Source organism: Vombatus ursinus, unplaced genomic scaffold, assembly GCF_900497805.2.
Source record: "Vombatus ursinus unplaced genomic scaffold, bare-nosed wombat genome assembly UNPS02004573.1, whole genome shotgun sequence".
NCBI lineage: Eukaryota > Metazoa > Chordata > Mammalia > Diprotodontia > Vombatidae > Vombatus > Vombatus ursinus.
Genome location: NW_020944351.1, coordinates 622,918 through 647,571, shown reverse-complemented (window position 1 = coordinate 647,571; position 24,654 = coordinate 622,918). Strand labels below are relative to the sequence as shown.

General features: G+C 42.5%; 1 protein-coding gene and 1 pseudogene across 3 annotated transcripts in view; one reads left to right on the top strand and one right to left on the bottom strand.

Annotated features, from left to right (window-relative positions):
- The window catches only part of MOSPD1 (motile sperm domain containing 1), a 34,453-nt gene extending 29,660 nt beyond the window's left edge, over positions 1-4,793 (bottom strand). For all 3 annotated transcript variants that reach the window (XM_027837964.1, XM_027837976.1, XM_027837969.1), the window contains exon 1: positions 4,646-4,793. The gene's annotated coding sequence lies outside the window, so the exon portion shown is untranslated. The remainder of the gene's footprint in view (positions 1-4,645) is intronic.
- Positions 4,794-18,395: 13,602 nt separating this feature from the next.
- On the top strand, positions 18,396-19,819 carry LOC114024620 (annotated as a pseudogene).
- The last annotated feature ends 4,835 nt before the right edge of the window (positions 19,820-24,654 follow it).

Below are 24,654 nucleotides of genomic sequence, written 5' to 3'. Positions count from 1 at the left end.
CACACACACACACACACACACACACACACACACACACACACACACACGATAATGGTTATTTTATCCAGGGAAAAGTGGCATGATTTTCTTTGAAGAGAAGAGTCTTTGGTGTTTGTTTTCTTGTTTTTTTTTTTAACTGAGGTGATCGAGTCTAAAAACTTTGAGAACCACTATTAACTACTCAAGCATTTCCATAGCCATAGTATACAAACTACCATCTGTTTCTATCCCCAACTGTTCACTCTGATTATCATGAATAGTTTAATCACCATCAAGGCTATCCTGCCCTTATCTAGAGGCAGAAAGTATCTCTTCCAAATACATTTGTTATTTTTTTGTCTAGTAGTTTCATTATTGAACAGATAAAGGCAACAAGGTCTTCCACTTTTGCCATATTATTATGAAAAATCCCCTTTGTCCTCTTTTCAAAATGCAAGTCCCCATACCTTTGAAGTTCTATTATTGTAGGAATTACAGGCAATCCCAAGGGGAAGGCAACCTAGTGCAGTGAATATGAGGGCTGGCTTTGGAGTCAGAGGTTCTGGGTTCAAATACCAGCCCTGCCACTTCCTACCTGTGTGACCTTGGGTAAGTCACTGCCTCTCTCTTGGGGATCAGTTTCTTCGTCTATAAAATGAGAGGGCTGGTCTCAGAGGTCCCTCACATTTCTAAAGCTATGAGCCTATGAATTCCTTTGTCTGTTACAAAGAATAAGATCGTTGGTGTGTTTATAAACACGTTGTCTTGCTTTGGGTGCCATCATCACTTCTCCAAGTAATAAATAATGGACACATTAAGTGTAAAAATTGCCCATAATGCTACAGTAGGTAATAACATTTTTATACCATTATAGAGTATTGGTTATCTGTCATCTACTCAATCCAAGTTTAGTACTGCCTAATTACATATAGGGAAACTGAATCATACTCAAAATGTAAAGGATGAGTATTATACATTTTAAAATAATAAAAAAGAATTCTCCTATAACATTGTACTTTTTTTTTCCTTTTTTCTTTTGGAGGCAATGACTTGCTGAGCATCACACAGCTAGTGTCTGAGGTTGGATTTGAACTCAGGTCCTCCAGGCCAATGCTCTATCCACTGTGCCACCTAGCTGCCCCAACACTGTACTTTTAACACATGGCTTATTTTTTTTTAATTCCTTGCCTTGGTTGTAACACTCCAATTTATCTTTAATATTTGCATATGTATGAAATTTTCAAAACGTAGAGCACCTTTAGGAAGGGGTAAAGAATGTTGCCAATCAAGCAATCACCAAGCATTTATTAAACACCTATTGTGTGCCAAGCAGCATGCCAGATACTGGGAACACAAAGACAAAAATGAGACAGTCCCTGCCCTCAAGGACCTTATAATCCAAACCTCAAGGATCTGTGCTTTGTCAGCATGGGCTCTGTCACCGACATAGTCTTTATGAGCCGCTTTGTCTGAACATTTCATCACTGTGTGGCCAACCTGTTGAGAAGCCTTTGGAACTTATCACAGCTGGTCCTCAGATGACAGACACGTCTGTCACCAGGCCTGTGCCCAAAGCTTTTCCAGCTTGGTACAACTCACCAGAGCTCACGCTGTACTCCAATAGCCTCAGCAAACTGAGCAGCACCTCTAGACTGAGAACTTCAGGGGAAGTGGATCATGTTGCAACTCTAAAAGTTTCCAAATCACTGATCTGAACTTCACTCTCTGGAAGTACAATGTAGCAATTAGCTAGGTAGCTACTGTTCCATCCAGGACTCACTGTGACACAGAATTCCCCATGCGGGCTCAAATCAGAGAACTTAGGTTTGAGGCCTGGATCTGATGTTTGTTGTCTGCATGACTTTAGGCAAGTCACTTCCCCACTCCGGGACTCAGTTTTCTCAGCTATAAAATATGACAGGTGGGACTAGGGGGCTTCTGAGGTTCCTTCCAACTGTAAACATCTCCATCCTGTTTCATGTTTATAAGCCTTGTCCAGCTCAAACACTTCTAAAAACTCATTCATGGATTACAAGTATATCATTATCTGTCAAGTGCTAATAACCACTTTCCCACTTAATTCAGGACCAAGTTGGATTGAAACAGAACCTGCACCATGTTGACGAGCTCATGTTCTGTTAAAATTTCAAGTTTTTAGAAATGGGGTATAAATGAGGCTATCTTCAATGCTACCATATGAATATTCTGAAAAGGGAAATGGTATGAGTATTTTTAGAAAGAAACAGGATAGTTATATAAAACTTTGGGTTTGTTTTCTAGCAATTGCTCCTAAATCAGCTCTATATGGGATGGGGTATACATACATACATACATACATACATACATACTGGGGGGATCATCTGCCATTTCTATAAAACAAAAAAATCACCACTGGCTCATTTCTGCATCCTAATAAGTTACTAAGTAATCCTCAAAAGATACAACTGATCTTCTGTTTTTCCCTTCTTCCCATTTAAACCAATTATTGTAACCATATGAAAGTTGCTTGCGTCTCTCCATTTGATGGGCAGTTAGGCGGCACAGTGGATAGAGTGCTGGGATGGCACTCACCTTCCTGAGTTCAAATCTGGCCTCAGATACTTACTAGCTGGGTGACCCTGGGCAAGTCACTTCACTCTTTTGGCCTCAGTTTCCTCATCCATAAAATGAGCTGGAGAAGGAAATGGTAAACCACTCCAGTATCTTTGCCAAGAAAACCTCAAATGAGCAACAACTCCATTTGATACATAGTATAAGAGAAGGGTTGAATCCCTTAACAGAGAGGCAGCCTGGTAGTTTGGAAATAACACTAGTTCCCTTCACAACTCAGCCCAAGTGCTTTCTTGAGTCTTCCAGCTCTACCCATCCCACTCTTGAAATAGCTTTGTATTTTCTTATCTATGGTCACATTGGGGTGTGTGTATATGTGTGTGTGTGTGTGTGTGTTGCCCTTCCCCCCAGTACAGTGTAAGCTCCTTGAGGACAGGCAATGCTTCTTTTTTTTTTTGTCTTTATATCTCCAGACCTGAAACATAGTAGGCCCCTAATAAATGGTCCCATAGGGTCACAGATCTGGAGCTGGAAGGGATCTCAGAAGCTATCTAATTCAACTCCATATTTTACAAAGGAAACTGTGGTTCAAGGAAGTGAAGTGACTTGTCCAAGGTCACACAGATAATAGCAGAGGGGAGATTTGAACTCAGGTCCTCTGACTGCAGAGCTGTTTAAATGAAGAGATCAGTACACTAATACCTACTATAGTTGTGTGTCACTTAATCCTAAAGAACCTCAATTTCCTTATATAAGATGGAGATAATACTTACTCCACCTACTTCATAGGGTTATTGTGGGGGACAAACTTCATAAACCTTCAAAGTGCTATAGAAATGAATGATTACTAGTTTAGAAACAGTTTTCCAGTTCACTGAGAGTAGGAATTTCAACTACAGGGATGTTTCTGTGGGCATGACAAAACAAACCCAAATTTCCAAGCTTTAACCCCCTTTCCTCTCCTGGAATCAAGGGGTCATTGATTTCTTTCCCTCCACTGCCCCCTCCTCCAACACACACACACACACACACACACAGAGCCCTGGAGGAACTGAGGTTCCTTAGCTTTTTATGATTCAGTGCCCCAAAAAAGTAGTGACAAGTAGTGGAAAGACTACTGGAGCCCTGCCATTTACTACTTGTGTGACCTTGGGTTAGTCACTCAGCCTGTCCATTCCTCAGTCTCTTCCTCTATAAAGTGACCAGGGCACTGGACAAGATGTTCTCGGCCTATGATCCCACGAAAGCAGTAAGGCCAGCCCCATTAGCCAAGGGTAGAAACCCTCCAGGCCCTAGTTAGGGTGTCCTGGTAAACATGCCCCGGGCCCACTCTTCAATAGTGTCCCTACCCCGGTTCCACATGGGCAGATCACGTGAGCTTGTTTACAGCTGTGCACAGCTCCAGGGCTGCCCGGGAGGTCCTGGGAGGTGGAGAGGGTCCACGCCTTCCCCCCACCCCCATCATCCGATTATCTTTGGGGGCTCATGTACTTTCTCCTATCCTTCTCTGACACTTCCCTCCCAGCCTGGGCACGGACTGAAGGATTTCCCACCCCCCACCGCCACAGTCTTGTCCCTCAGCGCCAAGGCTGCCACCCATGCCAGGCGCAGGGGCAGTGGGAGGGGGAGGGGGATGAGCAAGAGGAAGCCCCCAGATGGGGGCCACTGGGGGCGAGTACCCTTTTCCGTCCTCCTCCCTCCTCCATCCCTCCCTCCCCTCGATGCCACGCGAGCCACTGACTTCTTTGGCAGCACTACCTGCCCCGAGCTCCCTCGGACCGCCCGCCGGCCGTCGAGGCAGCCCAGTCCCCTTTCCCTAAGCCCGGCCCGGACAGACTGACAGACAACCAGAGCCCCCTCAGTGGGGTGGGGTGGGGGAAGGTCTGCCCAGAGGGAGCGGGGCTTCGCGCTTGCGCGGACGGACACACATAGCCGGGACAGCGCGAGCCGACGGGAGTGGGGGGGCGGCGGAGGGGGCGTCCTAACTGGGTGGGGGCTGTTGTGTGTGGTTCTTGTTGTGGTCGGGGGAGGGGAAGAGGAGAAGGGTAGCTCCAGACCCCACCCCCACCCCCTCCCCGCTGGAGGAAGTGGGCGCCGAGAAGGCGGCGACTCTCACCTCGGACAGCAGCGGCTCCTCGGGCTCGGTCCCTCCCCCTCTTTGAGCGACGGCAGCGGCAGAGGCGACAACTGACAGGGCTCCCAGTCCTTTGTCACCAGAGCGGGGGGGGGGGCTGCACTGGCTGCTGGGAAAGCGGAGGACTCGGTGGATCCCTCGCCTTGGGCGGAGCTACTTACTCCCGGAGCAGGCCAAGGGGGCGGGGGCGGGGGCGGGGGGGCGGGGCGGAGGCGGGGCCTTCTCTGCCCACCTGGCCTCAGACCTTCCAGCCTACTGCCAAGCAGCCACCTCCCTTCTGTCACCACCCCCCTCTTCCAGACCCCCAGGGAGGGCTCTGGTCCCTCCCCTGCAGCTGTCCCCCCAGTCGAGGCCTCAGAGGCCGGGAGAGCTTAGCTGAAGAACTGGGAGGCACCCTAGATGTCATCTAGTCCAGCTCCCTCAGTTCACTGATGAGGAAACTGAGGCCCAGAGATGAGAAATGGCAAGATCATAGGATCAGAGATCTAGAATTGAAAAGAACTTTAGAGATCATCTTAACCCAACTACCTCATTTTACAGATGTGGAAACTGAGGTCCAGAGAGGGGAAAAGACTGGCCCAAGGTCACACAGGTAAGTGGTGGAGCCAGGATTGTAACACAAGGTCTTTCTGGTCCCCAATCCATGTTCATCTACTGGGTCAGGCCCCTCTTGACCTAGTCCAGTGTTGTTTTTGCAAAAGCTAACTGGTCCAGCAGAATCGCACTTCTAAGGTCTTTCCTTCCTCTGCAGGTTTAAACTGTTTGTGGTATAATCTCCTGTTGGTATCCTCTTCGGGGGCACCTTAGTGTAGAAAATATCCCTTTGTGGAAGTCTAACCAAATGTCCTAAGTACTTCAGGCTAATTCTATCAATCAACAAGGGCTTACTATGTACTAGATGGAGGCAGCTAGACAGCACAGTAGCTGGGTCTGGAGTCAGAAAGATCTGAATTCAAATACAGCCTCAGGCACTAACTAGCTGTGTGACCCTAAGCAAGTCACTTAACCTCTGTTCACTTAACCTCTGTTTGCCTTAATCCACTGGAGAAGAAAATGGCAAACCATTCCAATATCTTTGCCAAGAAAATTCCATGGACAGTAGGGTCCAAGGTGGTACAAAGATTCAGACACAACTGAACAACAATGTGCCAGACACTCCCTGAGCCCTTCAAAGACAAAGCAAGACAGTCCCTGCCTTCAAGGAGCTTGTTTTATTGGGGGTAGTATCTCCATGGTCACAGATAAGCCAATATGAAATATAGATAAAATCAGGGCACTGGCAATTGGGAGCATGAGAAGAGGCCTCCTGGAATAGCAGATGCCAATGGCACGTAGAACACTCCAGTTCTTAACACTTCTCCCTCAACCCCATTACTTCATATTTACTTGGCATATGTTTTATATTTCCACATTTTCATCCTCCTTCCCTAGAATGTAACCTGCTGGAAGGCAGAGGCTCTTTGTATCCCTCAGCACCAAGCACAGTGCCTGGCACACAGTACCTGTTTAATAAATGCTTGTTGAGTTGGAAGAGGTTTAGGGAAGGAAAATCAGTACATTGAAATATAAAGACTGATTCTTTTTCTATTTTTAAAATTTTTAAAAAAATTTTTTTAGGACCAATTCTTTAATTTGCTCTTACTTTCCTCTCAGATGCTTAATGTTCTCTGGGTTCTCCCTAGGGCTCTCAAGAAAAGATCTGAAACACAGTCATAGTTAATGCGTCAAAGGACCAGTGATCTCATATGTGTGGATTCTCCCTCCACAAATCACCACCCCCTCCACCTCTGCTTAGCCTTTATGACTCATTCAGACTAAAGTGTCAATGATTGGTAACCTAGTGAGTAGATAGCATAAGCATACATTACCTGATGTTGTCTTGGGGAATGGCTGAACTACTTACAACAGTTGCCCAATCTGGTGAGCTTATCGGAAGATGACCCTTTGTGTGACTTTTGCTATGAGGGGGCTCAAAATTCTCACTTCTTGCCTCTGTGCTCTGTTGTCCTTCTATAGCTGTAGAACAAGTATAGACTGACAGGAAATCCAGATATCTGACACTGACCTTTAACTGCAAACCGTTAAGACTGATTGGACAGATGGCAAATTTTACCTTTGTTGAATGATAGCCTTTGCCTCAAAGCCCCTCTCCCCTGACTACAGCTGTTCTGGAGAAGCTTTGGTGACAGGGAACACAAGCTCAGTCATTTGCTGTATGCTTTGGTAACATTTCAAAAGGCCAGAAGTGTGCAGAGCTTTGTCTCTTATTGTACTGTTGCCTCAAGCAGGGACGGCTCTCTGCTGCAGAAGCCCAGCCAGAAACTTTCAGGGTTCCTCCCGGGCCAAAAATTACTCTCCTGTCTCCATCACTAAGACTCACTAAATGAAGTGAATTTCCAGTCAGTCAATTCAACTCAATTCAACAAGTATCAACTTTGTGCCCAGCACTGTGCTAGGCACCAAAGATACAAAGACAAACCAAAATAGCCACTTCCATCAAGGAATATTGGGGAGAAATTGACATAACACAAATGTGTGCATACATATATGCATGTATTCATACATGTATTTTATGTATATATTCCTATATGATATATACATATTCCTATATGTGTGTAATAGACACATATTCCTTTATGTGTGTAATATACATATATATTCCTATACATGTATAATATACATATATTCCTATATGTGTGTAATATACATATATGTTCCCATTATGTGTGTAATAGACACATATTCCCAAGTGTGTGTAATAAACACATATTCCTATATATGTATAATAGACATATATTCCTATATGTATGTAGGACAAGACCAGTGGTTTCATTGGTAGAGGGAATTCCCCTGTGAAATAACTTCCTCTACCAAAGAATAAATGAATGAAAAAGCATTTATTAATCAGGCACTGTGCTAAATGCTGGATATACAAATGCAAGTAAGCAAGATAGTCCTTGCCCTCAAGGAGCTTACATTCTAATAGAAAAAGACAACAAGTAAAAGTGAGTCAGAGTTCAAAAGAAAGGGAGGTATTGGGCCAGTGAGAGTTCCCCTGTTAGAATCCCAGGTCACAGGGGAAGAGTCTGAGTTCTGGTGGGAGGAATAGGGCCAGAGTGCAAGCAGTATGATTTGGAAATCTAAGGGAAGTGGCCTGCTCAACAGCTGATTGTTTTAACTGAGATATCTGGGGCATTGAGAAGTGAAATGACTCTCCTGGTGTTGTACAACTATAATATGTACGTATCAGAGGTGAGGCGTAAACCCAGGCTGACTCAGATCAGTTGAATATACTATACAACACTGTTTCTCAAGTGCAATGTATATGTGGAGAGAGAGAGAGAGAAAGAGAGAGAGAATGAGAATGAACCCCCTCTGGGCTACTCCCCAAAACTTTCAGTCACCCTGACAAGCTATTTCTCCAGAGGATGACTGCTGCTACCTCAAGTTCTAGGATGGCCTCTGTGGGAAACTATACCTGACACAGTATTCTACAAGCTCCCTTCAGTGTGTTTCTCTGTAATAATCAGCAAGTAGACTCAATTAGCTTTTTCAAAAAGCATTTACTCAAATGGCATAACAAAAACAGTAGCTACAAAGAATATCTTCCAGAAACCTGTCCCACAAAGATGCCACAGAATCCAGGAGAAAAGAATAGACACAAACTTAAAGTATAATGGTAGTAAAGCATACCTATAGGGAATATACATGGCTTAAAGCAACTCACAACTCGAGAACAGCAGGGTCTAATAATGTCCTTTCTTTCTCTGAAGAATCCTGACAAATTCATGGCAGGGTGAAACATCAGTGTCAGTGATGGATGAATCACTCCACTTTTAGGCAGGACTAGCGCCTCCAATGGCCCGACAGTTTCTTTGGACAGATGGCTCAGTTGGACTTGCTCCTTGGTGTCTCAGCTGGAAAGGCTGATCTGATGCTAGGCTGAACTGAGCAGGTTGTTGGGAGGGTGGGTATGGCACATGACAGGCTGAGCCGAGCAGGTCACTCGGCCATCGAGTTGCTGTTGGACTGGACTGGGCAGATTACTTTGTTGCTAGTCTTCACAGGACTTAGCATCTTTACTGGATGGATGGATTCCCCAGGCTTGCTCTTTGATGGACAACTGCATCTCCTTCACCATCAGTGTCTAGCTTAGATGGCTATTTTTGTGTGTAACAGCAGGATTGTTACAAGGCTCTTTCAGCCTGGCTGGTGACTCCTAATCTAGGATAAGCAAAAAACATCTCCTCTTTAACTCTCACAGGACATCAACTCTGAGATTTGTCACCTCCCAGGCAGAGGTTGATAGAGGTCTAGCCTCTTGTGCTTTCCAATTCCTTCTGGTTCAGAGCATTGTTCTTTAGCCAGTTATCTTGGTCAGATTCTCATTGGGAACTTATGAATATAAACAGTTGGAGACAAGGATATAAACTATGGAGGCAATCTGTGCCCTTGGCCAGCTAGGTGGCTCAGTGGATAGAGCACTGGGCCTGAAGTCAGGAAAACTGGAATTCAAATCTGGTCTCAGATGCTTACTAGCTGTGGGACCCTGGGCAAGTCACTTAACCTCATCCAGCCTCAGTTTCCTCAACTGTAAAATAGGGATAATAATAGCACCTGAACCTCCCAGTATGATTGTGAGGATCAGATGAAATAACATTTGTAAAGAGCTTTGCAGACTTAAAAAGTGCCAATGGAATCACAATATCATATATAGATATAGAGCAATAAGTAGGTTGAAATATGAAATCAGTCAGAAACGAGAGGTCGGAACCAAATCCTGAAGGGCTTTAAATGCCAAATAGAAGACTTTGTATTGTGTCCTGGAGGTAATAGAGAGTCATCGAAGTTTCTTAAGCAATGGAATGGCACAATTAGACCTGTGCTTCAGGTGTCTGTGCCATTTATCAAATAGATGCTAACACTGTGTGTTGGGGGAAAGGGAAGAGGAATAGAAGAAAGATCATTCCTACCTTCAAACACCATGCTGGTTTTGAGGTGGCACATTGGATAGAGTGCACGGCCTGGAGTCAGGAAGATCTGAGTTTAAATCTGGCCTCAGATGCTTGCTAGCTGTGTGACCCTGGGCGAGTCACTTAACCCTGTTTGCCTCAGTTTCCTCATCTGTCAAATGAGCTGGACAAGGAAATAGCAAACCACTCTAGTATCTTTGCCAAGAAAACTCCAAGAGGGGTCACAAAGAGTTGGACATTACTGAAAATGACTAAACATTGGGGGATTTGCCCACAACAACACTGGTCTTATTAGGGGGTTGGGATTAGTCCAAGGATTCAGCTGTGTGGAGGGTTGTGGTAGGAGCAATATATTTGCCCTGTAGGCTAAGCTATTTTTTCCTTAAAATATATTGAAGTCAATTTCCCAAATTGTCTATATAGTATTGGAATTAATAGTTCTTTAAATGTTTGATAGAAGAACAATTAATTTCAATACTGTATAGACTATTTGGGAAAATAGGCGAAGGAGTCTTACCAAATACTTTTTATGATACAAATATGGCGCTGATACCTAAGCCAAGAAGAGTCAAAACAGAGAAAGAAAATTATAGACCAATTTCCCTAATGAATATAGATACAAACATTTTAAATAAAATATTAACAAATAGATTACAGCAACTTATCACAAGAATAATACATTATGACCAAGTAGGATTTATACCAGGAATGCAGGGCTGGTTCAATATTAGGAAAACTATCAGCATAATTGATCATATCAACAACAAAACTAACAGAAACCACATGATCATCTCAATCGATGCAGAAAAAGCTTTTGACAAAATACAACACCCATTCCTATTAAAAACACTAGAGAGCATAGGAATAAATGGAGGCTTCCTTGAAATAATAAGTAGCATCTACCTAAAATCTTCAGCAAGCATCATATGTAATGGGGACAATCTGGAAGTATTTCCAATAAGATCGGGGGTGAAACAAGGATGTCCATTATCACCATTGTTGTTCAATATCATACTGGAAATATTAGCTTTAGCAATAAGAGAGGAAAAAGAAATTGAAGGTATTAGAATAGGCAAAGAAGAAACAAAGCTATCACTCTTTACAGATGATATACTTAGAGAATCCTAGAGAATCAAGTAAAAAACTACTTGAAATAATAAACAACTTTAGCAAAGTTACAGGCTATAAAATAAACCCACATAAATCATCAGCATTTCTATATATTACCAACAAAGCCCAACAGCAAGAGATAGAAAAAGAAATTTCATTTAAAGTTACTTTAGACATTATAAAATATTTAGGAGTCTACCTACCAAAACAAACCCAGGAACTCTACGAACACAACTACAAAACACTTTTCACGCAAATAAAGTCAGATCTAAATAATTGGAAAAACATCAATTGCTCATGGGTAGACCGAACTAATATAATAAAAATGACAATTCTACCTAAGCTAATTTACTTATTCAGTGCCACACCAATCAAACTACCAAAAAATTATTTTATAGAGCTAGAAAAAATAATAATGAGATTCATTTGGAAGAACAAAAGGTCCAGAATATCAAGGGAACTAATGAAAAGAAATGCAGGGGAAGGTGGCCTAGCCATTCCAGATCTTAAATTGTATTATAAAGCAGCAATCATCAAAACTGCTTGGTACTGGCTAAGAAATAGAATGGTAGATCAGTGGAATACGTTAAGTATGCAAGACACAGTAGTCAATGACTATAGTAATCTATTATTTGATAAACCCAAAGACCCCAGCTTCTAGGATAAGAACTCACTATTTAACAAAATCTGCTGGGAAAACTGGAAAAGAGTATGGCAGAAACTAGGCATAGACCAAAATCTCACACCATATACCAAAATAAAGTCAAAATGGGTTCATGATTTAGATATAAAGGCTGATACTATAAGCAAACTGGGAGAGCAAGGAATAGTTCACCTGTCAGATTTACGGAGAACAGAATTCATGACCAAACAGGAGATAGAGAACATTACAAAATGCAAAATGATAATTTTGATTACATCAAATTGAAAAGTTTTTGTACAAACAAAGCCAATGTGATCAAGATTAGGAGGGAAGTAGAAAACTGGGAAAGAATTTTTACAACCAGTGTTTCTGATAAGGGCCTCATTTCTAAAATATATAGAGAACTAAGTCAAGTTTATAAGAATACAAGTCATTCCTCAATTCATAAATGGTCAAAGGATATGAACAGGCAGTTCTCAGATGAAGAAAGTAATGCCATCTATAGTCATATGAAAAAATGCTCTAAATCACTATTAATTAGAGAAATGCAAATCAAAACAACTCTGAGGTACCACATCACACCTATCAGATTGGCCAACATGACAAAACAGGAAAATGATAAATGTTGGAGAAGATGTGGGAAAATTGGAACACTAATGCATTGTTGGTGGAGTTGTGAGATGATCCAACCTTTCTGGAGAGCATTTTGGAACTATGCCCAAAGGGCTATAAGAATGTACATATCCTTTGACCCAGCAATAGCACTTCTAGGGCTGTATCCCAAAGAGATCATACAAATGGGTAAAGGACCCACATGTACAAAAATATTCATAGCAGCTCTTTTTGTGGTGGCAAAGAATTGGAAATTGAGGGGATGCCCATCAATTGGGGAATGGCTGAACAAGTTGTGGTATATGAATGTAATGGAATACTATTGTGCTGTAAGAAATGATGAATAGGCAGACTTCAGAAAAACCTGGAAAGACTTGTATGGACTGATGCTGAGTGAAGTGAGCAGAACCAGGAGAATAATAACAGTCACATCGTGCGATGACTAACGTTGATAGACTTAGCCCTTCTTAGTAATGCAAGGATCTGAGACATCTCCAAAGGTCTCATGATAGAAAATGCTATCCACATCCAAAGAAAGAACTATGAAGTTTGTATGCAGATTGAAGCATGCTATTTGCTATTTTTTTCTTCTGTTGTGTTTTGTTTCCTCTTTCTGGTGGTTCCTTCTATTGGTTCTAATTCTTACTTACAACACGACTAATGTGAAAATATGTTTAATAGGAATGTGTATGCATAGCATATATCATATTGCGCACCGTCTTGGGGAGGCAGGCAGGGAAGGAGGGGGAGAAAAATTTAAAACTCAAAAACTTATGGAAGTGATTATTGATAAATCAAAATAAATTAATAAAAATTTTTTTAAAAAAAGATATTGACACCTTCCTGGAGGTTTAATTGGCTCAGGGGACTAAGGCTCCTGCTACTGGTAGCTTTCTGGTGGCCTAAGTACAAAGGCCAACCCACAGGGAGGAAGGGGTTGCTCTCCCTTAGGCTAGGTGAGGGTGCCAGCCTGGCCAACTCCAAGGCAGGGAAGAATCAGTTTGGTATCCTTACTGAGTGTCCTTCTCAAGTTATGGCTAAATAAACCCTTTTTTTAAAACTGTTAGATGGTCTAAAAATTCTAATTCTAAATATGAAGCACTAGATAGGCTTAAATCAGGTCTGTCCTTTGACAGAGGTTTCAATGGAATTTGAGCTCAAGTGTACTCTATTACACAATATGGTAGCCAGAACAACTAATGCTGATCTCTGACTACATAAATACAACTGTGTTGTTCCCAAGAAGTGAGGCGAGAGTCCCACTGTCCTCTGCCCTGACCAGACCACATCTGGAACATTATGTTCAGTACTGGGCACAACACTTTAGCAGGGATGAGCAGGAGAGTGTCCAGAGGAGAGAGAGCAAACAGGATAGTAAGGGGACTGCTAACTATATATATAGCATGACAGGTTCATTCGAAGAAACTGAGGATGGTTAGCCTGGAGGAGAGAAGTCTTAAGAGGAACATGAGAAATATCTTCAAGGACTTGAAGAGCTATTTTGTGGAAGAGAAACCAGGCTTGTTCTGTTTGGTCTTAGCAGGCAAAATCAGGTGCAATAGTGGAAGCTGTGGAGAGGCAGATTTAGGGTTAATAGAAGAAGCAAACTTCTTATTGACTAGAACTATCTGAAAGTGGATTGGGCTGCCTATAGAATGACATCTTCAAGCAGGAAGAAGCTGGATAATCACTTGTTGGGGATGTTGTTGGGATGTGAATCAGACAAAGTAGCCTCTCAGTCCCTCTTGAGTTCTAAGTCAATGATCCCATGGAAGGCTGATTGAAAAGAGGGACAGATTGGTGGCAGGAAAACCAATTGGGAATTAATAGCCTGAACTGGTGTCAGTGAAAATCAAGGAAGGGACAGAGGGGCAAATATTAACAGATAGGACTTGGTAATTCAATTGATATGAGGGATGAGAGAGAGAGACACAGAGAGAGAGAGACACACACACACACACACAGAGACAGACAGAGAGAGAGAGAGAGCCTCCTTGCTGTTCTTCTCCCTAGATGCTCCATCAGTCGATTCTGGGCATTTTCACATTCTGTCCCCCATACTTAGAAGGCTCTTTCCCTCTTCATCTCCTCTTCCTGGGCTCCCTGGGTTCCTTCAAATCTCAGCTGAAGTCTCACCTTCTGCAAGAAACCTTTCCTGATCTCCCTTAGTTCTAGTACTTTCCTTCTGTTGACTATATCCAATTTGTCTTGTACATATCTTGTTTGTACCTAGTTGTTTGCATGTTGCCTCTCTCATTAGACTGTGAGCTCCTTGAGGACAGGGACTATTTTTTGCCTTTCTTTGTTTTCCACTTAGCACATAGTAGGCACTTAGTAAATGTTTGTTGACTGACTTGTTGACCGAGGCAAGAATGGCAATAAACCCAAGGTTATGAACATGAGAGTTTGGGTGAATGGTAGTGCCATAATGAGAAATAATAATAATTTAGGTCATAGTGACATAAGTGCATAAGAGAGGCCCAAAGTTCTATTAGAAATCTGAGGAGGGAGGGGGGACTTTCAGCTGGGAGGAGGAGGAGGAGGAATAGTAGAAACAAGGGAAGCTTCATGAAGGAGGTGGCAGCTGAGCTGGGCTGTCTGAAGGTATGGTGTGCTCCTCACCTCCCTCTTTTCTCTCTTTTTTTTGTGAGGCAATTGGGGTTAAGTGACTTGCCCAAGGTCACACATCTAGTACGTGTCAAGTGTTTGGTCTGAGGCCAGATTTGAACTCAGGTCCTCCTGACTTCAGGACGGGTACTCTATCCACTGCGCCACCTAGCTGCCCCCTTACCTCCCTCTTCTCAACTCTTCTCTAGCCCTAGCTAAGCCCTATTTCAAAGATGTATTCTGCAGGCCGGGAAGAGCTGCTGGCGATCAGAACTATGTACCAAGGTGGACATTTTGAGTCCAAAGTATATGTAGGAGATTCATTGTGGAATCAGAAGAAATAGAAAAAGCCCAGTATATTGTGAAGAAGGATAAATTACTAGAAATTTAGTTCCTCTGATGCTGAGTGAAGTGAGCAGAATCAGGAGAACATTATGCTCAGTAACAGCAACATTGTGCAATGACCAACTTTGATAAACTTAGTTCTTCTCAGCAATGCAGTGATCTAAGACAATTCCAAAAGACTCATGATGGAAAATGCTATCCACATGCAGAGAAAGAACTATGGAGTCTGAATGCAGATAAAAACATACTATTTTCTCTTTTTTCTTTTTTTTTTTCTTTCTCGTGGTTTTTCCCTTTTGTTCTGTTTCTTCTTTCACAACATGACTACTGTGGAAATATGTTTAATATGATTGTACATGTGTAGCCTATATCAGATTGCTTGCCATCTTGGGGAGGGAGGAGGAAAAAGAGAGAGAAAAAAAATTTGGAGCTCAAAATTTTATAAAAGTGAATGTTGAAAACTAAATAAAATTTTTTTAATTTTAAAAAAGAAATTTAGTTCCTGAGACAAGTAAACAGGAAGAACTAAAGCTAGAGGGCCAGTCACTGGGAAAGGAAGGAGATAAGTCTATAGCTACCACCTGTACTATTGGGGCAGTAGGGAGGCAGGGAAGGGAGTATGTTTGGAGAGAGCTACTAGGAGTAGGGCTAAACAGGAGAAGAAGCACACCTAGGGATAGTGCTCAATTATCAACCATTCCATAAACATTTATTAAGCACCTACTAGGTGCATAGCACTGTGCCAAGCAGTAGTACTCAGTACCCTTTAAATTTCCCATCCTGGGACAAAGTCTTGGTGGTCCCACCCTAGTTGCAGTTTTGAGTAAACTTAATTATAAGCCTTCAAAGGAAGTCCATAAAATGGAATCAGATGTCAAAGGAAATTATTGAAACATCCCCACTCCCTCCTTTCCTTTCCTGCAAACTCAGAAGACAGAATACTTGACTTAAAAGAATTAGAACCCATGGATTTTTTTTTTTTAATGAGCACACGTGTCCTGAACACATCAGGAAATATTTCTTTACGAAGACTCTTGTTTTGAATTCTCCTGGTGAGTAACACACGGCAGTGAGGGCCTTCAAAGGCAGGGCTTACATGTAATTAAGATTCACTTCAGTCCTTGTGCTTCTGCACACAAAGTCCTACAATCTGGGCCTGCAGTTTGCACACTGCCAGAAAAGGAAGGTAGAAAAAAATTGAGATTTCCACCAGGATATGGACAAAGATAAATGTGCCCCTTTCAATCTAAAGGTCTTGCAAACTCTTACTGTTTCATTTGAATATTACTTAAAGTAGAGCTGTAACTTGCATTCTTCATCTCTTGGGAAAGCTTCACAAAAGGTGAAAAGGGCAAGCAGGATGAAAAATACCTTTAAATAAACTTTAAAGGACAAATTCAATTGGTAGAGGTTGGAAGAACACAAAGATTCCATGATACTGGCCCTGGAGACACAGCGAAGCTGGTCAACTCTGCAGTGGTGGCTTTTGAGAAGGGTGTGGCAGCCTTCACCTGAACTTAACACATTTTCTTTTCTTTTTTTTTTTAGAATTTTTTTTTGAGGCAATTGGGGTTAAGTGACTTGTCCAGGGTCACACAGCTAATAAGTGTCAAGTGTTTGGTCTGAGGCGGAATTTGAACTCAGGTCCTCCTGACTTCAAGGCCAGCACTCTATCCACTGCGCCACCTAGCTGCCCCAACTTAACACCTCCTTGCTGTTGTTGTTTAGTTCTGTCTGACTCTGTGACCCCATTTGGGGGTTTTCTTGGCAAAAATACTAGAATGGCTTGCCATTTCCTTCTCCAGCTTATTTTACAGATGAGGAAACTGAGGCAAACAGGATTAAGTGACTTGCCCAGGGTCACACAGCTAGGAAATGTCTGAGGCCAAGTTTGAACGTAGGAAGATGAGTTTCCCTGACTCCAGGCCCAGCACTCTATCCACTATAGTGCCACCTAGCTCCCCCTAATACCTTCTTAGCCAGAATAAATTAAGTAAAATAAGAAACCATCTGGTAGTTGCCTACTTTAACTGGTTATTCTTGAGAACCAGGTACTGAGCTTAATTATTTCTATGTACCAGGAAGACCATCAGAAGTATAGTGCCCACCCAGAACTCACTGACCTCTTCATTTTCCTCCTCTTCAGTTAGGCATTCTAAACCAATCCTTCGTCAACTACTCCAATGGCAGTAGACTGAGCCTGAGAACAACCTTGAGTTTGAGATTGGAACAAAATGAGACCCTCATAGTCCATTTAGTAGTTAACCAAAGGAGGTTTGCTTAGCCATAGCAAGGGAAGGATATTCAATGTGGAAACAGTGTTGATTCAGCTGAACACAGTTTTTCTGTGCTAGTGTTGGTCATGCTGCTGCTTTGCTGGTCAGAGCAGGGAGGAGGAGGTGGAGCTTTTCTTGCTATCTCTTTGGTACTCAAGTGGCCAGGAAACTACATTGATATGCCCAAGCCTTTAGTACCCTGAGCCAATTAAAGTTATAAGGATAGTTTCAGTACCTTTTAAGGAAAAGAATTAGCCTAGCGGATCCTGATAGATAGATATTCCACCTCCTACAAATAGAAATACCCCTTCTCTCTTTAGGAAGTCAGATTCTAGGATTATACCACTTGTCTCTCCAGGAGACTAGAATTTGGAACTCTTGACCCTCCTCCAGAAAGTTGGAGTTCCATGTGGAAGTTGAGAGGTCATGCCACTGTCTCTTCAAGTATGGGGCAAGGAACCTGGGGGTCAAGAACTCTCCCATTGGACCACATGGGTTAGAGCATATCTGTCTCTACCACATGCCTCTGCCATTACCACCTCCTAGGTTGGAGAATCCACTTCCTCATGAGTCCTGGTCTGCTCCTAGATGGACTTCTCTTTCTGGATCTCTCCAGAAAAAAAGGGAAAGGAGGCAGAAGGGTCTTGGCTTCTAGCACAAAGGGGCTGTTCCTCCCATCTGTTCCATCCCACAATACTAAGAGTCAACCAATTCACCTTTGGGATAGTCCTTGTCACTGGGACTTAATAGGAGATATTCTTAGCTTTTTTAATGGTCATGTTCACATCCTCTAAAGGAGATGCCTTCTGTCGTCCCAAACAAAGGCTCACTTCAGCTGTATCTCTGACAACTTTCTGATGCCAGTTAATTGCCACATGTTAGGTAACAGTGAGAAGTTTAGTGGTTTCCCATTTTTCTGAGTCTACAAGAAGTTTGAATAGATTAGGGTGGAGCTATTGTAATTGCAAGTGGTGTTTTCCTTTTGTCTTTATCCTTTCCTCTAAGTTGATGTTGATCTTGACCTTTGCCCTAATTAGCCACCAGCCTGACTGTACACTAAAAACGATTCTTGGGACACAGAAGCCACCCCATGGTGCTGGGGATTTCAAGTGCTGGGTACAATATTTTCTTCTCAGAGTTTCTAAAATCATCAATTGAGTTAGAAAATGCCTCTCTTCAGTGACCTGTATAGTCATATTGATGGATCATCAGGAGCAATACATAAAGAAGTTTGCAGAATGGGTTGCAATCCACAACATCTCTGCATGGCCAGAGAAAAGAGCAGTATCAAATGAATGATGGGAGCTGCAGTTGCAGACATTAAACAACTAGTTGGCACAACTGGGCCAATGAACATTAGAAAACAAAAGCTCCCTAATGGCTCAGAAATACTTCCTTCCTTCTATTTTACTTGGCAAATTGGGCCCAGATCCCCACAAGAAGACTTTGTGTACCTCTGGACATCTGGATGTACAGCCAGGAGCCCCAGAGGATGGCAGGAACAGTGACTCTTTCACATTGGTAGAAAGACACAGAAAAAGCTATATGGGAGAGGTTCAATTGATATCAAAGGATTGGTGCTTGACTGGATAAATGCCCTAGAAGCTTTTCAACAAACAAATCAAGATATCTCTGTTGATGTCAAATTTTGTCATCAAGGCCCACAGGAATCTGGTTCTGAAGGTCCAGATAACTTAGTTTTCACCAAGAAAGATACTTTCTTCAAAAATGTGGACTCTGTTTTTTTTTTTTTATTTTTGACAGCTACTGGCTTGGGGAAAAGAAGCCCTGTCTGGCTACAGAGGAATTTGCTACTTTTTTTTTTAATGGAAGTGGAATGCTCTGACAAATACCTTCATTGTGGTGTGAGTGGTGGTTCCTGTGTGTGAAGCCATGTCAGATCTCATTACTTTGATGGACTCTTTGGTGAACAGAAAGGGACACATTCTCATTCCTGGTGTTAATGAAGCTGTGGCTCCTTGAAGAAGAGCTTTATTTGAAAGAATATGCAGAAGATGTAGGAACACAGATGCTTCTACATGACTCAAAGAAAGATATCTTAATGTATAGGTGAAGATATCTATCCCTCTCCCTCCATAGAATTGAAGGAGTCTTCCCTGGTGCAGGAGCAGAAGTAGGAGCTAAAACTCATCCCTAAGAAAGTGGTCGGAAAAAAAAAGAAAGAAAGTGGTCGGCAAGTTATCGATAAGATTGGTGCCATTGATGGCACCTGAGGTCATCAAAGAACAAGTTACAAGTTGTTTGAATGCAAAATTGGCTGAACTGAAGAGCCCCAATAAGTTCAAGGAATATATGGGCCATGATGGAAAACTCTGGGAGTCATACTTCAATCATCCACATCACATGACTGGGAGAAAAACCCTGAAAACAGTTTTTGATGTTGAGACTTGGCAAGAGAAGGGAACAATATTCTTGCGAACTTGACCTTCCAGAAGGCCACGGGCAAAAATGGCATGCTACTGACTCCATGGTACTCATTTGCAGAATGAAAAGCTCAACAGACACAACTACATAGGAGGGGAAAAAAATGCTGGGTTCACGTCTTTATGCGGTGTCCCAACTGAACTGAGTCAAACCCTTTTTTTTTCTTCCAGAGAGCTGTATCTAACTAGAAAGTGAGTTAATTTTGTCAATGGACCATTCTTCATTTGACTTAGGTGTGGATGAAAGTGAAAAGCCTCTTATTTTCTTCTTTTCCTTCCATAAAAAATAGGTCCCTACAAAAGCTTTGAACATCTGACTTCTCTATATACATTCCGCAAATTCAAGTAGAGCAACAGAGAAAAAAGTGTCCAGACTACAAGGACTACAAGAGAATCTGGAAGAAATGAAAAAAGGTATAAAAAAAGGAATGTTAAAGGTAATGACAGCCAAGGAAGAAAGAATAACAAGAAGAATCCATAGCTTAGAAAAGATGGTGGTAAGCTACGAGAAAACAGGTGCATTAGTACATCGTTGGCAGAGCTGTGAAAAATCAATTTTGAAACTGTGTTCCCAAAGTCACTAAATTGTGTATACCTAATTACTCGGCCATACCAATACTAGACCTATAAACCAAAGAGATCAATGAAAGAAAAATGGGACCTATGTATATAAAAATATAGCAACTCATTGAAGGGGCAAAGAACTGGAAACAAAAGAGAATGGCTAAACAAATTATGGTATATAAATGTGATGGAATATTCTTGTACCGTAAGAAAGGAGTAAATGGATAGTTTCAAAGAAACTTGGGAAGACTTATATAAACTGGTGTAAAATGAAGTGAGAACCAGTAGAACAATGTATACAAAACTTTGTAATACAATAAGAACAACTTGGAAAGATTTGAGAACTCTCATCAAACTCTCATCAATGCAATGACTAATACCATTCCAAAGAACTGATGAGGAAGCATGCTCTTCACCTCTTGACTGAGAGATAAAGAATAAGACAGATTTTTGGATATGGTCAAATGCTGAAATTTATTTTTCTTTGCATATTTGTTATAAGGACTTTCTCTTTTCTTTTCTTTTTTTTGTGGGGGAGGGAGGGAGGGAGGCAGAGTGAGAGTGGGAAGGAGAAGATGGATAGAGACAGGGTAATGAAAAAAAGGATAATTGAGGTACCTTTAAAAAAAATTGAACAGAAGAGAACAGAAAGGCCAAAAAGAATCACAGTCAAGTGGGGCAATTTTGAAAGTTACAGGTTGAAATTTGTTATATATTTGTAGGCCATAAAAGTTCTGAAGATCCTTATCCCAACTCTCACTCATACTGCTGATTCAAGTCCCCTCAAGCATGGTGACATGTTTCTGGTCAGGATTCTAGGGGTACTGCTCAGAGGTTAGTTGTACCTTTCTAATGCCATCAACTCAAGCCTCCATTGATGTGCTTTCCCCCAAGATTATCCGTTGAGAGTCATTTTAGTCAGCCAGACTTAAGAAGAAAGGGATACTTACTAAAGTGATACAGTAAAAAGAGGTGGTACAAGACATCTTCCCAAAAGTCTGTAACTCTCCCACCAGCATTTACAGAGTCTAGGTGGAGGTGGGCTCAAATTTAGAGAACATGTGTGGCAAATGTGGAACTCACAGCTCCTGGAGGCTGGAAGTCCTTTTCTCCTCTTTGTGAGATGCTCAAGAAATTCTCCCTAGGCATGTTGTATTTTCTTTACCGGGCTCCTTGTGGATTCATAAACCTAGTTCAGTCTGTCATTGGCTCCCAATGCAGACACTGCCATCAGCTGACCTATAGATGCCCCTAGGGAAGATAGGGAAGACAGATGGGAAGATAGAAAGTGCAGCATCTTCCACATGCTTCAGAGTTTTCAAGATCCTCCTCTAGTCAAAAGGGGGGACCTGGGCCAAGACTGAAGCTGAGGCCCCTCCTATCCTCAGGGGGTTTTACTGGAATACCACCTTTGCTCCAATCTCTGTGATGACTCCCTTCTCAACTCTGTAATTTACAGATAACCCATAGGATATGGCCAGTTTTCCTCAGCCCCTCTGAACTCTCCTGTGCAATGTCACTCCTTTTCCAGTTTGCTTTTTGAACTTAGCCTAGAGCCTATGATCGATTGATTGATTGATTTTAGAATCAGTCTATGACTGAAATCCATTGTTTTCACTGGGTTAAAGTATTAGGGCATCATATCACTTATTTAACTCAAATGGAGTCACTTCATTGAGTAAATCAATCAACGTCACCCTTCCATATTTAAAAAGTAAAGCAAACAGTACATAATTGAGAGCCATAGCTTCATGCACAATCCTCTTTTTTCTGTTCTTCTCTGTATATGGAAACATACTTTTCTGATATTTCTTAAGTTTAGTATAAAAGTAAATATGATTTTAAAAGGAGAGAAAAGAGACTTAAAACAAGCAGCAGTGATAACTACTTCTCTAGGAGATTGAGACTTAAAATTATCAAAATGTAAAGCATTTGGCATGAGTGTTGATTAGATATTTAACATTTCACAGTGGTTCTGTGCTGTCCAAACAACTTCTAAGTCCAGATCTTCTTCGAAGCCAGGCCAGGCCTTGGGCTCCCCTTTTTGTTTGTAGTCAAATCCTTCAATGTAGAAACTCCCCTTTCTGCCAGTCAACCCTGACCAACGGACCCAAGCTCTCCAGCCTCTCAAATTCATGAGGTTGCATCCAAGCCCAGACACGTTCTGCCTTTCTTTTTCTCAGTACTTAGCACAGGAGTGCTTAATAAATACCTGTTGACTATCTAACTGACTGATTTATCCATCTCTAGACCACTGTTTGGTCACTTACAATCAAGCAAAGAGAAACAAAGCAAGAGAGGCAGTCAGAGGCCCAGGTTCAAGCTACCTGCTTTGAGTCCTCCACTTCGGAGCAGTCTACATACAGTGGCCTCTCTTGGGCAAGCTAGAGTAATCCTGACATGACTGCTCTGGGGTGAGAAGGGAGGCTCAGCCTCTTTTAAAGATTCACTGAGTCTGAAGCTTTTCCTGCTTAGGTGCTAATGAGGAAACTGTTTCACCATCCCCAAAGCACCCAAGTCCTTTAGCCCAGGCTGGAACTAAGGAGGATGGCCCTGCAAATAAGCCATGGCCCCTGTTTACAAATGTTTTATCTAAACTTGCAATTCCCTCAACATCCAGCACAGTGCTTCACACATAGTAGGCACCTAATATATTTTTAATGAATGCATGAATGACTAGGAGAAATAAGTACCCTGAGGTATTTAGACTCTCAAACCCAAACAGTCTTTGATCCCCACTGATTTTTACCATGTGCATCTCAGTCCTGTTGAATTGGGAAAGATATAAAAGAAAATTTTCAACTGCTTCACAGCCCAGACTCAAAGGATTTTTTTTCCAGAGACAGAGGTGTGAAAGAGGTGGTAGGATAACTTTACTTAACTATTTCAAGTCTAACAGAGCTTCTCTTATCCCTGGCCCCTTTCCTCCTGTCCTCATCTACCACCAAAGAAGGAAGGTAGCTGTACAACTGTAATTGGTTCTTGGCTTCCAACCCTGCCTAGTGCTCTTCTAGCCCTTCCTCACCCACTTTCCATGACCCTGTGGGCCTACTCCCATATCTTTCTTGGCCACCTGCTAGGGATTTGAGCCAGTACAGTCCCCCCCCACCCCAATCAGCAACTTTGCAGAGGTGAGAGCCCCGCCTATAATGCTGACTCAAATTCCGGGCTGGGCCTTGTTTCCAAGCCTGCAGGGTCTAAAAATATCCAAACTGCAGCTTCAACAGCTGGCAGGTGGCCAGGCTATTTTTGGCCCTGGATAAAGGTGGGGATCAGGAACCCATAGATTTAGTTGAGGTCAGGGGGCTAGGGAGGGGGTCACAACCAGTGGATCCATAAGATAGTTTCAAACATGAGCCATCACTCCTTGCCCTGAAATCAATTGATTGCATAAACATAGATTCAGAACTGGAAAGGACCATGGGGCCATCAAATCCACCCTCATTTTACAGAGGAGGAAGCTGGGACTCTGAGACTTTAAGAGACTGGCCCAAGGTCACACACAGGGCCATAGCTGTACAGCTGGAAGGGATCTCAAAGGCCATCTAATCCACACACACCCTCTTCTCATTTTATAGAGGAAGAAACCCAAGGCCTGTGGAGGGGAGGCGACTTGCCTAGAGTCCCACAGCTAGTAAGTGTTGGAGTAAGGAGAAGGACTCGGGTATTCCTGCTATGGAGGCCAGCACTCAGACCAGGACACCATACTGCCTCCCATGCAGCATGAGTCTGTACCTAGATGCTTATGTAGTTTTACATTCTTGAGTTCTGATATTCTCCTAAACTCTAGGAAAATGAATTATAGGCAGGCCCTGGGGCATGAAGTTTTGTAGAAGACTCTGCCAACGCATGTAGCTGACAAGCTTAGGTGATCTGCATCATTCTCACCCAACTGTTCCAGGAAGATAAACTAAAAACTCACTTGGGCTTCCTTAGGTTCTGGAGCAGAAGAGTATCTTTATAAGGTCATAGATTTATAACTGGAAGAGGCCTTGGGGATAACCTGGTCCAGTCCCCTTACTTTACAGAACTATTAGCTACATGAAGGCAGGACCTCAGTTTCAGATTATTGAGCAGCTGGAGAGCATCCAGAGAAGGCCTTGACTCTCTTCCATATGAAAATTGGTTAAAAGAAGTTTAGGGGAAGTTTAGCCTGAAGAAGAGAAGATTGGGAGGTCGGGGGGGGGGGGGGGGGGGGGGGGGGGGGGGAATGGGAGGAGGTCATGAAAGATGGCCTAAAGTACATAAAAGGCTAGGGAAGGAATTAAATTTGTTCTGCTTGGCCCCAGAGGGCAGAACCAAGAGCAATTATTGGTGGAAAGTCTAGGGAGGCAGATTTAGGTTTGAGGTCCAGAAAAGCTTCCTAACAATTAGACCTCCTCAAAAGAAGGAAGTAGTGGGTCCCGCCCCCACCCCC